General features: G+C 43.3%; 1 long non-coding RNA gene and 1 other non-coding gene across 9 annotated transcripts; one reads left to right on the forward strand and one right to left on the reverse strand.

Moving 5' to 3' along the window:
* The first annotated feature begins 1,061 nt into the window (after window positions 1-1,061).
* On the forward strand, window positions 1,062-1,133 carry TRNAD-GUC (transfer RNA aspartic acid (anticodon GUC)). The gene has a single exon. It is a non-coding gene; the product is annotated as a tRNA-Asp (tRNA).
* A 4,370-nt stretch (window positions 1,134-5,503) lies between these two features.
* On the reverse strand, window positions 5,504-13,431 carry LOC123144686 (uncharacterized). Of its 8 annotated transcripts, XR_006471852.1 has the most exons (13): window positions 12,319-13,431; window positions 11,320-12,176; window positions 10,727-11,226; window positions 9,699-9,823; window positions 9,479-9,594; window positions 9,273-9,396; window positions 8,937-9,113; window positions 8,513-8,622; window positions 8,108-8,174; window positions 7,559-8,002; window positions 7,277-7,446; window positions 6,599-6,722; window positions 5,504-6,170 (listed from the first exon to the last, which is right to left on the reverse strand). It is a non-coding gene; the product is annotated as an uncharacterized lncRNA (long non-coding RNA). The 8 variants fall into 8 exon arrangements; XR_006471857.1 differs by lacking the exon at window positions 9,479-9,594; XR_006471851.1 differs by having other exon boundaries at window positions 9,699-11,226.
* Between the last annotated feature and the right edge of the window lie 3,887 nt (window positions 13,432-17,318).

Genomic DNA, 17,318 nt, shown 5'->3' on the forward strand with positions numbered 1-17,318 from the left:
TATACTATTGATTCATATGTATGGTAACCGTGTGGGCGTCTCTGATCGGAGACCATGTAGGCGCATCAAGATGGTAGCAGATATCGATCCCATTCAGAGGCAGGTGAGATGGCACATCTAGACCAGATCAAAATCGATCGCACCCAGAATTGGCGACGGGCGACACGGCGATAGGCGGGGCAACGAGCCTGCCGCTTCCGGTTAACTTCATCTGATCGACATGTTCCTCTCGCCAAAACAGGTAGCCTGCTGCCATTGGCTTGTCCTCTTGATTAACTTCGGCTCCTACAGTCCTACTCCTAATTTATAAATCCTAATTAACTTTTGACAAGAATTGTTACATTGTTTCACAAAAAAAAGGATGGTTACACTGTTAGAGATCAGTTCTTGCCTCCTTGGTTGAAGAGCATAGTATAGCAGTTCAACTGGACAGGGCACGAGACTAGGTGAGTTAGACATTATATCATATACGTTATAAATGCTCGTTAGTTCATTTTTACTAGTGAAATAGGGCCCCACTTTTCTGTTTCGCACAGGGCCCCGGATTTTGCTGGCACGGCCCTGCTGCCAGCTGCAACACATACCTGTGGGAGATCCTCAAAAAACAAGGTGACAGCTCATATTTTGGGAGCTTATTGAGAAACAGGGCCTTGCTGTTGGCCGGTTTGATGAAGCCTCTGGTCGACTATCTGCAGTGCATGCAGCAGGTCTCGTAAGTAGGCCCTCAGCTTTGCTCATGCAACTCTAGAATTTTTGCAAAAGAAAATTGCGAACTTCCAAAATTTCAAAAGCCAGGAGCTAAACCCTGTGAAAGTGAATTCGGGTGCGATGAGCGAAGGGAAGAAGCGCGGCGCGTTGGAGGCTGGAGAAGTGGAGACCATACATACTTGCAGTTGCAGGAGTAGGGATTGCAACGGCAGCCAGGGGGGTGGCACCTGCCACGATTCGATTGTCTTGTTAAACGGTCGAAACGGCGGCCGCGGTTACCGTTTCAGCTCCAACCTCCGATTGGTTCAGAGTTAGCCCATCTAAGTAAGGCTGTTAAACCATCTGCCATCCAAGTCGTTGTAGTATAGTGGTAAGTATTCCCGCCTGTCACGCGGGTGACCCGGGTTCGATCCCCGGCAACGGCGTTTCTTAATTTTTTTCTCATTTCTTTGCACTTCGTAAATTTTTCTCGTTCGCCAAGTATTCATGAATCCGTCAGAACTCCACCCAGATGCATAGCAAATACAGGTGATGAGAAAATACCGACCAGCATCTTCGCCAAAACCATGGTATTTAGCATCCAAAATCCTATCAAATTCTATCTCTACATGTTCCCTGACTGAACATAAGCATCATGTTATTCAGTTATAAACATGTCAATGAGCATTTGTGCTTTCTTGCTGTGATCATGTACCGATGCCTAGGTGAACTGAATTATTTGTGCTTTCTTGCGGTAACTGAATCCCATGTTCCAGTGCTTTACAGCTTTTCGATATATATATATATATTAGTGGTAATGCAACCTCTTTGCACACTCAGCCTGATCCTGGCTCCTAACTGCAACTCAACTACTTCATCTTCTGACGGTTGATCCAACCTATGTTTTGGTGTTGGTCTTTTCATCTAGCCTTGTATATTACCTCAAGCAGGATAATATTGTAAGTTACCAACATAATTTGACCAAGGAACTAGTTAGTACAGGTTCTTGCTGTCAGTTATAACATAGTACCAAGATAATGTTCTTACTGTCCTGCATCTTGGGAGGAAGGACCAGGACATAGTCAGTTTGGAGACATTCATCTGCTCAATTTACACCACCAAAATTCATCTAAAACTGTTGACGGAGCTCCGCATGGAAGAGATGATAAATCATACTCCTCCTATAGTAACTAGTGTTAGAAAATCCTGGCACGCATTGATACCAGCTTGGGTTTTGTGGCCAGGCTCACAGAAGCCTGAAAGTTTCAAGAGGCAAACTGGATCAGCATGCTGAAATTGTGGGGGAAGTTACCACTGGAAATTTTCAGGAAAGGACTAAATCACAGTAACGAATGACCTCCTAGTATCAGCGAGTGTTGACATGTGCAGCAATAAATCAGAGCCAACGCTAAACAATGGTTAACAGTACAGCTGACCACAAGTGAAATCAAGGAACAAGATGAGCAAGACCCATTGGCAGAAACCGAGATGCATGCATTGTGGTGAACTACGGCAATAAGATCGGAATCTTATTCATAGTAAGGAATTGCATGATCTACAGATCACTCTCAGTGTCGGAACTGTAGACCCAAAACACAGTGTACAAGCGGTAAAATTTCTACAAATAATTGCAAATAGGTGGTCTGAATTAATCACTATTCTCGTTTAGCTTTACAAGTTCCATATAAAAAATCGGCTGGAAAATAATTGCAAATTTGTTAATTGTCACAAATAGGTGGTCTAAATTGGAGTTAATCACTATTCTTGTTTAGCTTTACAGGTTCCATATAAAAATAATAGGCTGGAAGTCTAGAACCATTGAATATGAATTACATTATACTCCCTCTGTCCCAAAATAAGTGTCTCAACTTTGTACTAACTTTAGTACAAAGTTGTGGTAAGGTTAGGACACTTATTTTGAGACGGAGGGAGTAAAAACTAATTTGCATATTCAAGAACTAGAAGATTGCAGTACACAATTCAGAATGCTAGGTAGTGGACAAGAAAAAACTGTGAGATGCAATCTGGACAACAAAAAGAGGAAGATTCTTGAGAAATGGATTCAGTTGGAGACAATCACGATAAGCAGTCTAATCACTAATATAAGATTGGCCAAGGACTGGTAAACCAAAGCAACAATAAAGATTAAAGAATGCAATAGGGTGCATGAAACATGATGATTGCTGATGAACTTGTATGGTATTGCTTAACCATCTTAACTATACCTCAACTGATCAAAAGAAATAAAAGAAAATGAATTGTGTCGACTAACACAAGGTGACTCCATAACTTCTGTTGCTTAAGTACTCCCTCCGTCCCAAAATTCTTGTCTTAGATTTGTCTAAATATGGATATATCATGTCACATTTTAGTATTAGATACATCTGTATCTAGACAAATCTAAGACAAGAATTTTGAGACAGAGGGAGTATATATTACTGCAGAAAAGATAACCATATTGACAGGCAAATGGAGGAGCAATGCACCCAGTTTACAAATACATATGAACATGGTTTTGGGGAACATGCATATAGTTGCAGGAAATAAATACTCCCTTCGCTCCTAAATATAAGTCTTTTATGAGATCCTAATATGGACTACATACGGAGCAAAATGAGTGAATTTACAGTCTAAAATATATCTATATACATTTGTATGTAGTCCATATAGAAATCTCTAAAAAGACTTATATTTAGGAACAGATGGAGTACAAGGAAAAAGTGCAAAGGCAGATAGTCCCAAGCATAGATAACTTGTTCTCATGTTCACATATTCGCTCCACGAGAGACTAACAAGTGACCACAGCATAACTAGTACATGAAAGCAAATAGATCGAAGTGACTACTGACTAGGTATAACCAGAATAGTAAAATAACATTGCTCAAAGCCACAAAGGTATGGACCAGAACATCAAAATACAAAATACATAGAAGATCTGACCCATATTTAGCATGTGAACTCTGTAATCATGGAGCTGCTTTGGGTAACCATTCCTTGTAAGTGGGAATATAAGGATCGCACCGGAGAGTGAAGTAACTCTCAAAACTGAAGATAACATGAAATTTCCTCTTTTCCATGTTCGGGTCTCTGATGAGAAGATCTGCACTCCGGCGTCGTGACCATCCTCCAGATCCTGCAAGAGCAGGAACACGGCGAAGCGGGAGGGAGCAGCCGGTGAGGATGTCACGGAGAGAGAGAGGAGAGTGATGATTTTGAGCAAGAGATCGAGGCGCGAGTAGACGAGGAGGACTGGATCTGGATGGTTTGACCAAATCGATCGATCACGCTACATGGTATGGTACACAAGCGAAACCATCCATCCCAATCCATCGATCAATGTTTGTGGTTTCGCTTCCCGATCCTTGATATGATATACGTACGTAAGCGCCAACGCCAACGCCAACGCCACGGACTCGTCGTATTCCTTTCTTCATCACCCATACACACGTACAGTCAAGTCATGAATTGAATTAATAAAAAAGAAAAAAAGAAAAAAGTCAAGTCAAGTCACGTACGTCGTATTCCTTTCTTCACCCGTACACATGTACAGTACAGTCAAGTCACGCCGCCGTCCCCACACCTCCATTCCTTTATTTTTTTGCGAGCTCACACCTCCATTCCATTCCATCCCATTCCATCCCATCTCAATTCGGACGGACCGGAGCAGGAGGAACGCAAGTTTTTGGCGTCCCGTACATCCCCACACCTCCATCCCATTCCATCCCATCTCATCTCTACTCTCTACCTATATAATACTAGTAGAATGCCCCGTGCGTTGCTACGGACCTTTTAATATTAATCTAATCCTACGTAAATTTAAGGTGCGGAGGAGACGTATCAGACAACGCCCATCACATTCAAAAAAAAGTGCCGAGGTAAATTTACATTGCACATTTACGTTAATTGGTCAACATGCTTGCCTTGACTCCAGGAATGCCTCCGGCTGATGGAGGTAGCCAGGTAGGGTTACACTAATAGAAATATTTTGTTTAGAAATCGATAGAAACTTTATGAAAAATAACGCCTAGCTTGGAGCCTTGGACTTGCAAAGCCAGAGACGTGGTTTACGTCCATGGGCGAGGAAGGGAATCGTAGGAAAAATTGGATATGCTTATATTACTATTTCAGGTCCGCCCAATACATAGTGTTCCTGATATTTTGGGTATTTTACGCCAAGTCTCTTACTAAACACAACAGGCCTCTCGCAATCTAAGAGGCTTCTTTGGTTTTGGGTGGTTCAACAAGAGGTATTGCTTCAACATGCTGTTTCTCAGTCGAAGCTCTCTTCTTCGACTGTCCTAGATAGGTGCAAGAATATGTTGAGAGATAAGAATAAATGTTAGTAGTAAATAGGACAAAATCGTAGTTAATTCAACAAGTTTCTTGGCAGAATTTCAGATCACAAAAAGGGGAAATTCATGTTGTGTGATTACAGCGGCAGTACACATAGGAGTGACTCCATTCTGAAGCAACTGCCCAATACGGGGGCAAGATGTGAAGTGACATCAATATACTTGCAAACATAAGACAGAGCACATACTTCATATCTTTGCTATCGGGTAGAGCTTCAGCTCCGATCCCTAAGTTAATATTCGCATCTTCTCAGTAACAATGTAGTTATGCCCAACTTCTGGTCACACAAGGATCATGGACTGATTACAAGTCATGATTACATGAGCACAAGAGCAAGCATAAACATGCCAAAAGACAGGATATGCGCTGACTGAATAGCCTGCACGGAAGGCATTAGCACTACACTAATGTCCCTAAAATCTACACACCAAAAATGTAGCAAAAATCCTGACAATTAGAATATATTGTAAAACAGAATGCCAAAGACAGTTCAGTATATATTACCAATGCAACTCTGTTATCAACAAAATGAGCTGACTAATTTAACTGGGCAAAAATGGATTTGATTGTGGTAACCAGTTAGAACACAAGGTAACAGTGTCTCACGTGCTTGAGGCCGGTGCGGGGCACGTTGGACCTAGCGAAGGATCGGTACAATTTATGCGGCCATATCTATCTACAAGGAAGAACGGCGAGATAGTCATCGAAGAAGCATTAGAGCAACAAAAGTCCTCCTGAACCTTTGATTCTGTGAAGGGCAGGTAAAAGTAAAATTTTGTTCCAAAATTATTTGATAACCAGTTAAGTTCGAATGTGAAATTTGAGATTACAACAGTACAAAAAATAACTATGAAATGATGAGGATCATCTCCCTTCAGAAATGTCATCAATTAAGAATGCTAAAAAGATCATCGCAAATACAGATACATAAGTGCATGACACTTGGTCTAGCCTACCTGAAGGCCTTATCTCTGCTGTAAAGAGATGATTGTAGGGGCACTTATACAAAGATAATGTCTTCTCCTCAAAGTGCACGGCCAACACGGAATCCGCTGCCTTCAGTCTGTCCTAATTTTGCCATGCACCCCATGTCTGATTATCCACAAGAGCTCTGACAAACAACGAACCAGCTGGACCATGAAACAGAAGGACAATAAATTTACGAGGAAGGTAATTTTCTGTTATTGGCAAAACATTTGATATTGATTAAACCAACACCAACCACTACTTTCTCGCGTATCTATTGCCAAAATCGCAGCTTCTCTTATAGATCATAAGTGTGGTGACTGAACCCCACTTACCGTAGTATAAAATCCGTTGCAGCCACCTACTCCACATATGTGTGTGTGTGTGTTGCTATCTCTAAATCGAATAAACCTCCAATGTATGCAATTCATGAGCACAAAACAGAAATTATAGTTCAGTAACTCTAGAAATTAATCAAATTGAGGGATCCTAATCATAATTTTTTACATACATATGGATCACACAGATTAGGAAATTTCTGAAGTTACAGAGGACTAAAAAATGAATCGGGAGGAGAGAAATCATGACTCACCTCACCCAACAACAAGGTGGAAACTGCAACCCAAGAAAAAGATGCCCTTCCCTCTCTCGGTGAAGAGCATGCATGCCTTAATGAGGTGCTGACGTCAATCTCCTTCCTTCCTTGGATGTGCTATCTAAGTACAAATTCCAGAAAAAAAATACAAATCATCCAAAGGAGATTACTTTCCAGTAGTCAGGGGCCGCAAAATGCAGCCATGACACACCTATTATACATGTGCATCCACCTTTAAGAGTGACTAATCAGTAATCACTAAAAGGGAGTAGGAAATAAACAAAATACTCATATTACTGTTAAGAGATGAATAAAACATATCATTTTTAGGCTTTTGCAACCAGTGGCAAGAAACAAATACATGTGCATCCTACTGCTGATTCCTCACAATAATAACCTACTTGATCAACACTGGTACAAAAATAAATATTATATAAACGAACTAATCTTGAAAAATGGTAGTTGGATTAAGAAGCAATTAATTTGAAGAGCCCAAGAATATTTGTGGAGATGGAAAAATGACTCCTCGTTGGCGTTCCAGCAAATAGGCCGTGAGCAACTCAGTCTGCTACGTAATAAAATAAATTATGGAGCTAACCAACGTGCAAGATTGATTTCTACAAAACAGATTCACTTATATGCAATGGCATATGCGTGGTGGCAGGGTTATCTCACCACGGAAAAGGATTCTGAATCCCATCTGGCCGCAGAGTCCACACACCACAGCTCACTGCAACGGCTATCTCAGCGCCTGCCTTGAAGACACGAAGCAGTGTCGCTTGGAGCGGCCGGCATGGAGTTGACGAGCACGTGCTCGGAGGCTTGTTCCCCTCTCCGGGATCAGTCTGGACAAGGAGTAGCGTGAACCTCAGAGGAAGATCCCATTGTTGGTCGGGCTCAGGGAGCTTTTCGAGGAGCGGAAGTAATGGAGCAGCAGCTATAATGATTGGTCCTCACCATCCACCACCTCTTCATCTGACTTTCCGGGTGGGGCGAGATCGTGGTACGACGGTGGCCGAGGCTGAACGCCACGAAGCCTACCTTCCAACCACCATGTGGTCGCGCCCACCAGCCGCCGCTCACTGGTCTGCCGTGAACAACTGCCTTCCACACGTACAAGCCAGCAGCAGCCAACCAGTTGCCGTCGAAACCGCCGCTCACCATGCATGATTAGAATAGGAAAGGAAGAGACGGGGGAGTGGGCTAAAAGGAAAGGAAAATTACTTCGGTGCCAAAAGAAAAATTACCTCGATGCCTTTGCCGTGGAGTAACAATGTGGCGTGCTGGTGCGATCGGTATAATCTCACACAAAATCTTACTTGAAAACAACATCTCTGGTAAAATCTCCACATCATTGACCTCATCGGGTTTCAAGTATATCTTTCTCTCCTGGCATATACTCTGTATTAAATTAAGATGAATGAGCATCAACCACTCTAGTCTCAAGTAAAAGAATGAAACATTACTTCTGAAAGAACTACAACAGAATGGTTTGCAGGAGCTTACTTCAAAACAACATCTCTGGTATAATCTCCACTGAGAATAGACATCTATTGAGTTTCCTTGAGGACCCCTAGCAAGAATCAATGCAAGATTGTTGGCCACTAAAAAATTAGGTACGCAACATTCAAGTAGAGACCGAAAAGTATCAAAACACCTAGCAGAAGTCATGCAACCTTCAACCATGATTAAGGAACACCCTTCACTAAGACCGCATATAATAGACTAAAATTATTGATAATAGGTAGGTCTTACCATAAGCGATCTGCTGTTAAATGTTTTGCACTCTTATGTTGTCAATTATGAAGATAAAACGTCTCTAAACAGTCATTTCTACAAAACGCACCAAGTGGCATTACAAAGAGCACTGCAAGTGATGCTACAACGGGTAGCCAATGGATAAACCTACACCTGCGAGGGCACCTTGGGTGCTAGCTAGTCTTGCTCCAGAAAAGGTATTGGTTTCAAGAATCGAGTGAATGGATCGTACAAGGCCGAGAGCATTTTCTTTGCCGCGGCATCTGAAATAAAATGTGGGATAAGAAAATTCAATCAGACAGCGTAAGAACTGTAAAAACACAACATCTCTCAGTTCTGCACAGATCAATGCTTTATATATCTAAGTGGTTAGTTATGTTTCTGACAAAATTTCAGATTCAACCAAAGCAAGTACAAGACATATAACTGCATTTGATCCAATTATCAAATTCAGTCATATTTTCTAAAATATGAAGAGTTGCAAAAGTGTGAGCCGTTGAGGCAGCTGATAGATTATATGATTCGATATACGATAAATTTCGTGAATTTTTGTATGAATCACCGTGATTCTACTTACCATTCTATTAGTAATGTGATATCCCTGATCCGTTGAATTCACACCTCATGCAGACATTAGGGTCTAGGAACGTGTAGAAACGAAATCCCAGAACAACAGTACAATCATGTGCCTTTTAATTCCTACAACAACTATCTGATTTGCAACAGAATAGTTTCTCCTCAGATCACACAACTCCTGCATAATAAGAGAACCAAATTTATCAATCTTCAAGTCGATGACCTAAAGCAAATTAGTGGCAGCAGTGTCAAGGGGTTTTGATCAAGGAATATATGTCTATATACTTGAAGCAAAAAAAAACACAAATATATCCAGTATAAGGAGTTTAGCTATCACCTCATTAATTTGACCTCGACTTCTTTGGTGCTATAGCACATGTTTTCGCCAACAAGTGTTGTGAGGTGAATGTATTGAGATCAAGTAGTTTTAGTCCCATGGATAACTGTTAATGGCCAACAATCTGGTGCAAAAAACAACTCAATAAAATGTTCAGATCATACTTTTATATAGAAATTATTAAGAGGGCTATTACTATGTACTACCTGTGTATTGTGAAAAAAAATGTTCAGATCATTTTATCTTTAAGGCTACTGTAATCTGCAATACACTCTGATAGTTTTGAATATAGTTCAGGTAGGCATAAGGCCCGCCGTAGTTCCTTGTCAAGAAAAAAAGTGTGTTGGCAATGGAATCTTATCAAAATTGTAAAGTAAAACACACACCACTGAAGAAATCAATCTTTAAGAAAGAAAAAAATAGTACCTTAGTCAATACAACTATCACTGAAAAGTAGTTCCCAAGTATAAGTGATGGCCAGGCCTCATTTATTTACAACGGGCCATCATATTGACAAGTAGCGGAAAATATAAATCAAGTCGCTGCCGACTCTGTATGGAGAAAATATCAGATATAGCCTGCTCTTATGGATTTGGAGTATCCCATATTAAGTGCAAGCGCCATTTGCTGAAGGACACTTTGCAGAACAGAAGATTTCAATACTATGGGAATATTGTATTGCATAACTGACCATCTAATTATTCGGAAATCTATAATTCTAGAAGCACAATAAATTCAAGAATATTAACACTGTGCCGAAAGCTGAAAACTTTTGTTGACCAATGACCACCAACTTATTTTCAGAAAATTGTGCCACAAGCAGTATATGCAAATACAATGGTAGTTTTTCGACCTGCTATGTGCATGGCACACAAGTTCATACCATTTTACTAAGCTGACAATGTTCACATAGTTCAGGCATCAAGACTGAATGGTAAAGTAACTGAACAAACACAAACTGAAAGGCTTCACAAAGTTCTATTGTCAGTTTTGAACAAGAAATGATAGACAAAGAAGCTTGGAGCCTTTTGAGCCGACTAAAATTACTTAAATAATTTACCATAAGGTCCATAAGAACTTGAAATCAGATAAATGTGGATTTGTTTTTTTAGATGGCAGATGTGAAATTTAGTGGGAAAGAGAACACTTGGTGATAAACCAAATCTTGTACATGTGAGGCCAGACACATCAGTTTCTGTAACATATCCCAACTATCTAGATTATCATACTACAAGCATTTCACAAATTGTTAAACAACCATACAAAGGAACAGATATATGCCCCCGCACACGGTACACTCCCCTTGAGAAAACTATAAAAGGGTCTTTCTGTCCTATGTGTTGACTCGCTTAAACTAATCAGCATTAGATGAGAATTAGATGAACTGCAAGTAATGAAGCTAATTGCTTCAGAATTCAACTATGCGATGTGTGGTTGGATTACACATATTGTACCTTGTGGATATGTCAAGCGAATCAGAGGTAGAGCGGGATGGACGACCACATGTTCATCGATGAGACATGGCGCCCTAATCATCAAGGACACGCTGCAAATTTGGAGCACCAGCGGGGCTTGCGGCCTCCACGCGATTCCGGCGACTACGCTCTTGTCGGCAGGGGCATGCGTCGTCCATGCGGTTCCGGCGAAGAGCTCGTCCTCCACCACCTGCCTCCTTCATCTACCTGCCAGCATCATCCTGCTCCCGGGCCTCCCCTCCATGGCCACAACGCACGGAGCTGCGTCATTGGCACATCACTCTTCTCCTTGGCACCACCTCTTCTTCCACACTCGATCCATAACGACGATGCATTGTATTTGGCTGGGGCAAGCTAGAAGGCGTGGTGCGCGCCCGGATGGGAAGCTAGCTCGTCAGGGATGTAGGGTTCGTGGAGCAGAGGAATGGGTGGACAAGTGGATTCCTCCGTCACGGACTCAGTCACATCGTAGACACGATCTGCAGAACAACAATCGTCCAGCAGGAACAAGTAAACACCAACAAACATGCATGCCACAATCTGCCGTGATGAGGAAATGGGGCAAAAATCACCTGGTTTTGCTTCGGATTGAGGCGCATCGCCGTGCTCAAAGGCTGCAAACATGGCTGAAGCCCGATCATGGAGTGCGTCGGGAGAGGCCTCCTCTGCTGCCAGGCTTCTCTTCTTGGCTTCCCTCTGCGTCTCCGGATCCGGATTCCCCCTCGTGCGCGGCCTGCCGGCCTTGGGCATCTTCGCACCTTGTGCGCCACCGCCTCCCGCTTCCCTCTCCTTCTCCGGATTCTCCAGGGTCCGGCTTGTAAACAAGAACCTGGTGTGTTGTTGCTTCATATGAACCTGGAGGAGGGAGGAGCAGGGGCGGTGGCATGTGCGCCGGGAGGAGGTCGGGAGTGTGTGGGAGGGGCGCGCCGGGATCCAGGGAGGTTGGGGGTCGGGCACAGAGTGTCGAGCACATGGAGAGGGATGCTTGTTACCTCGGCAGGCAGCACCTCTCCCAGGAGATCTCCAAGCAACGAAATCCCCCTCGTAACAGGCGCAAGGTCGGTCAACATCAAACACCTCGTTGTGTGTATGCGGAATTCAGATAGCAGCAACAATACCAAAATTCAGCTAGTAGGAGGAGAGCAATGGTGCAGCACCACATCATCGCTATCTCTCTCGTTCTACAATTCACAGCCAATTATAGCCCGTTCCTGTCTTCTCGGCCCCCATCTTCTCCCCGACGACCCCATCAATGATGATCCCGACACCCCTGCTTCTTTCCCATAGTCACTTACCATAGCTATCATATGGTGCCGGCGGCGTGCGCCGTTGCTGCAGAGCGTGACCCGACAGGCACGAGTGGACGATGAGTTGATGATAGCAATGTGCTTCAATATATTTCTGTTTGTTACCTACACAAGTTTGAGACCTGTTAAAGTACAATCGCCCTTAGTACTATAATTTAAGCAAGATTAAAGGATGAGTGTAAGAAATCATATATGGATCAGTGGTAGTACAAGAATCACATAAACAAGTATGCATGGATGAAAATTGTAACATAAGTAGCTTACCATGTCCCTGAGGCCCAACATCATGTTGTCATCAGAAGTACTTACTGGAACAATCCTCGAGGCCAACAAATTCCTAGGGACGACACGGTTCACCTGAAGCTCTATCTTCTTTCTTATCAGCTGCAACACAGCCAAGATGATCTCGTTTGCTACTGAAACATATATCTTAATTAAGAAGACCCAAAAAAATTGTAGAAAAATAGGAACAGGAGAAGCAACACACACATCTTTCCGTTGGGCAGCCTCACATGACTGACAGTTGATATACGTATCAGGATGTGGAACTCCCAAAAGTGCATTATTTAGAAATCACAACACTCCTAAAAAAATCACAACACGTTAGATCATCTATGGTTTGTACAAACTCCCAAAACATAGATGCATCGTCTATAACCAGGCCAAAAACACAAATACCATCCACGGTTGGCCGGAACAGATCGTTGCACACATGCTGGAGGAGAGCAGAACATAGCACGCACCACGCTGTCCACACCACACACGCACAAGCAGAACACGACACACACACAGATCAGCCACAGCACATGGCGCGCCCTCTGCCTTTAGTCGCCGGCTCGCGGGTACCCTCAATCACAAACCTGCACGCGCCTCCGACGACCGGGCTCTAGTACACGCCCTCCTCAACGCCTGACTGTCGCATTCACCATCTCCAAAGCAGCCGGCGGTAGAGGCGGCGGGCGACCCAGAGCAGCGCGGTCGCCTCGGCCTCCGCGAGCGCGAGAAGGCCGAGGAGGAAGCCCGCCAGGAACCCTGCGGCAGCCATCCCGGGCTGAGCTCCCGACGGCGAAGGAGACTACGGCGGGGGGTAGGGAGGCGGGCACGGTTAGGGTTTGGAGGGAGAGGAGAGGGGTGAGGCGGGAGGAGCAAGACGGCGGAGGCGACGGAGAAGGATTCTGCAGCGGCGGCGGCGGCGGCGGCGGATTCTGCAGCGGCAGCGGCAGCGGCGTTCACACGCGAGGAAATAGATCGAGAGAGGGATCGAGGCCAGAAAAAAAAATGGTACGGACGAAAAAAGACCGGTGAAAGTGACAGAGGTGGGAGGACGACAAAAATAAAACGGATGTGGAAGGATGACGAAAATAAACCAGCGAAAATAAACCGCGCAGACAATTCATCAACTGCTTCATTAGAAATAGAGATTAAAGAAAGAATTGTTTCTCCAATTTTTTTGGTTTATACGATGGGACCCAGATTAACTTTTGTCCGTCGGACCAATCGTTTGTTCGTCCTGATTTGTTTCGGCCAAAAAAAAACGCACGACAGACAGAGACGAGCCGCGACGGGCCAGCCCACTAGCGGATGCTGTACCAACAGCTCGCCCCACTGAAAAAAGTCCACGAAAAAAATTAAGGTCCACGAGGACTCGAGCCCAGGCGCTCGCGCTCGACGCATCAAAGTGAAGGCCACTCGACTAAACGTAACACTATGGTTAAATTGCAGCGCGACGTCCTAAATTAGCAAACAGCCGCGCCAGATACTAAGAGCAAAAGAAAAACATTTTTTTTCTTCGAAAAAGTAGATCTATTTTATAATATTTTAGGAAATTTCTAAACAAAAATTATAAACTCGGACATATTTTTCACAAAGAACAATACTTCTCTTTTTTTTTAAACCTGAACATTTTTTAAAACACAAATATTTTTGGAAAACTAGGAGGTACTATAGCGAATGTTTTCCCGAATTTGAGAACATTTTCTAAAAAGACAAATATTTTTTGAAATATGATTTTGAAAACTGGGAAGTATTGTTTCTAACATTTTTTAATTTGTACTTACTAATAAAGCAAGGTGCGGTTCCTGAATTTTCGGTCCATCGCATAGGATTTTTCATCCATCTCGCACAAGAGCCACATGCAAGTGAACGAAAAAACGCCTTTTATTCCCAAGTGAAAGAAAAACGCTTAGCTTTTTCTATTCCTCGGTGTGTTTGTTTTTATGAATGTCTCAGGTGCCTTGCTTGGCCTCAATCTTCGCTGTGGCCCAGCGAAGCCGGCCCAAGGCAGGCAAGGAAAAAATATTAGTTCCTGTTTAGAATCAAACTGGCGACCTCCTTCCTCGTCCAGGTAAATTCATCGCAACCGATTGAGCTAGATCAATGTTCGTGTTTAGGTGAAGGTTGCTTTGTCCAACGACCCAGAACTTTGTCCAACGCCGGCGTCCGTGCAGACAGTGGCGAATGCAGAAATAATTTTCAGGTGTGGCCGAGCTTATGAAGGAGAAAAGCATGTAAAATGCAACTGACCAAAAACTGCCTAGAATATTAGATATATAAATACTTTGTGTTTCGCAAATACAACTAAAATCCAAATTTAAGTACCATATTCTATTATCCTGCGTGTACTCGTGCTCTGTTCGGCGGAGTTTTACATCATCCCCACCAGCTACGTACTTGTAGTACCAGGTCCATGTCCAGCACGTAGGTGTACTAGTACCTTCGGTTGAAATTTAGGTGTGGCAGCTGCCAGGCCTTGCCAGATAGCTGGCTCCGCCACTGCGTGCAGAGCCAGAGCCAGAGCCCGAGCCGTACGTCCGTCGACTTGAATTTGATGCTCGCCGTCCAAATCTCGGCCTTCTTCAAAACTCAATTTTTTTGCTCATCTCTCAAATTCCGCCCGCCCGGAACTCACTCGCCGGACCTGACCAGTACGTCCATTTGCTGCGCCCACAAACCGGCCTCAAAACTCAATTCTTTTGAGCTTTGACCAACAAAACCGAGGAGCAAGCCGTCCATACTTTGACCGGAATCCTCACCCCATCTCCCGTCCTCCTCTTCTCGAGCTCCCTGCCATCCGCCTACACCTCCCAGTTCCTCTTCGATCTCCCTCCAACATGGCATTGGCATGCATGCCGGTTACGCTCCGTCGATTCCGACCAAAGCACCGCCCCCGATTCCCATTCCGAGCGAGCACCTCAATTTCACCGCGGGCGGACGGAGCCGAAAAGGAAAAGCCCGAGCCGTCCATCGACTTGAATTTGATGCTCGCCGCCGTCCATGTCAACGACCTTCCTTCACACGTTACGTTCATTCCTTCCTTACTCTGCGCTCCCGTCGTTCGATTGCATGCATGGCGCCGGACACGAGTCGCAGCCGTCCTCCTCTCCTCCCCTTTCTCCCGTTCCTCCACGAGGCGCCTTCTGCATGCATGCATGCGACATCTTGTTTCTTCCACGCCCACAACAAAAATGAACCCTTGCCTACGTGCAATTTTCTTTTTTCTCTTATTACATGAACAAATTGCTACTTGAATGTCCTTGGTGTGACATATTTCCTATAAACAAGGTTATTTCTAGTTCCTCATGCAACAAACACTGTGCCTTTCTAATTTTGATTGAAGTCGTATTAACACATTACTTGACACGCGTAGCCGGTAGTTGAACAGCATGACGGGGTGTCCTTGTGGGCAACTTTGTTGGTGCTGTGGCATTACTGACTCAACATGCGACCGAGAGGAGAATGACACAAAGAGGCACTTAGCCGAGCAAGGTAGCCACTGGTTAGAGCCTTGGTTTATACTTCCTCTGTGCCGTAATATTTGTCGCTGGAGCAGCTCAACTTCAGCGACAAGTATTACGGTACAGATGGAGTAGTATACAACGATAGGAAAGAGAACTCAGCTACTTTGAAACGGAAACAACAATGGTTATCAGCATAACTAATCAACATGGTAAAAATCCCACTCTCATTTATGTAAATGATTTTTTTATTGATTAGAAATTGAAACATCGTCGAGCTTGTCATTGGAATGTTTTATCTTCTTATATGATTAGCCAGTCGTGCACAAGTCATGTTCAAATTTGGCATTTTGGATTGTAGGGCCATTACCGCCATTAGTGAATGACTAAATAAAGAAAAGAGACCGCCCAGAGGGGTTATGATTTATATTGAGTTCTCCTTACTTGTCCAAACATATTTTAAATATATTATTTCAACTACCCCACACGATCATTTTGAATTTCCAAGAATCACATTTATAAATTGTTCAATGTGAGAGCTATTATTTTATGCACAATATGATCATATATATATCGACACATGTTGCAACCAACTGGGTTGATTTCTCGGCGGAAAAGAACCTTACCGTGCGTGTCTCTCCTGTCTGATATATATGCAGGAAAAAGGTGGTTCAGTGAACGACATGATGCCATTCACTTAGCTAGGCATGTATTGTCACGGGGCAATGGAAAAATAGTGGACACCGGACCTCGAACACTTAAATAGTGTATCGTCACTAGCCGGTCCGCAGACGGAGGCGGTGTCTGTTTTGCGGGTCAGTATTGAAGATGCCCTAAGCACAACTAAATCTATTTGGTTCTAAATATGTGCCATTCTACTTCCTCCGTTTCTAAATATAAGCCATTTTAGAGATTCCAATACGGACTATATATAGAGCAAAATAAGTGAATATACACTCTAAAAAATGTCTATATATACATCCGCACGTGTTCCGTATTGAAATTTCTAAAAGGGCTTATATTTACAAACGACATAGATAACTAATTAACTCATTGAGGGGTGGGTCCGAGATGATGGAAAATTTTGTATATGCTACAAAAAAGGATTATTTTTCTACATTTATATATTTACATTGGACATGTTTTGTAGATACTCCCTTCGTCAGAGCGTTTTTACACTACACTAACGTCGGAGACGCTTTTATATTATGGAATGGAGGGAGTAGTATATAATTTGCATTTATGTAATTCATTAAGAAACCTACCTGTATCTGGACGGAAAAAACATGGAAGGTTTTTTTAGTTTGATATTTGAGTAAGAAAACTAATTAGTCCATGGACGGGTGCTGTAAAAGAACTCATCGGGCGGGCAGTCTCAGTCACGTCCGAGTTGGTGTGGATGGCAAGATATTTGGTAGTTTCATTTATTAGGGACAGAGAGCGAACTGGACGCCGTCAGATCTAGCATGCGGCTAGGATCTGGTAGACAGGTCATCAATCCACGAGATGAAGAATTTGACCAATCAGAAT

This window comes from Triticum aestivum, chromosome 1B (genome assembly GCF_018294505.1).
Source record: "Triticum aestivum cultivar Chinese Spring chromosome 1B, IWGSC CS RefSeq v2.1, whole genome shotgun sequence".
Lineage (NCBI taxonomy): Eukaryota > Viridiplantae > Streptophyta > Magnoliopsida > Poales > Poaceae > Triticum > Triticum aestivum.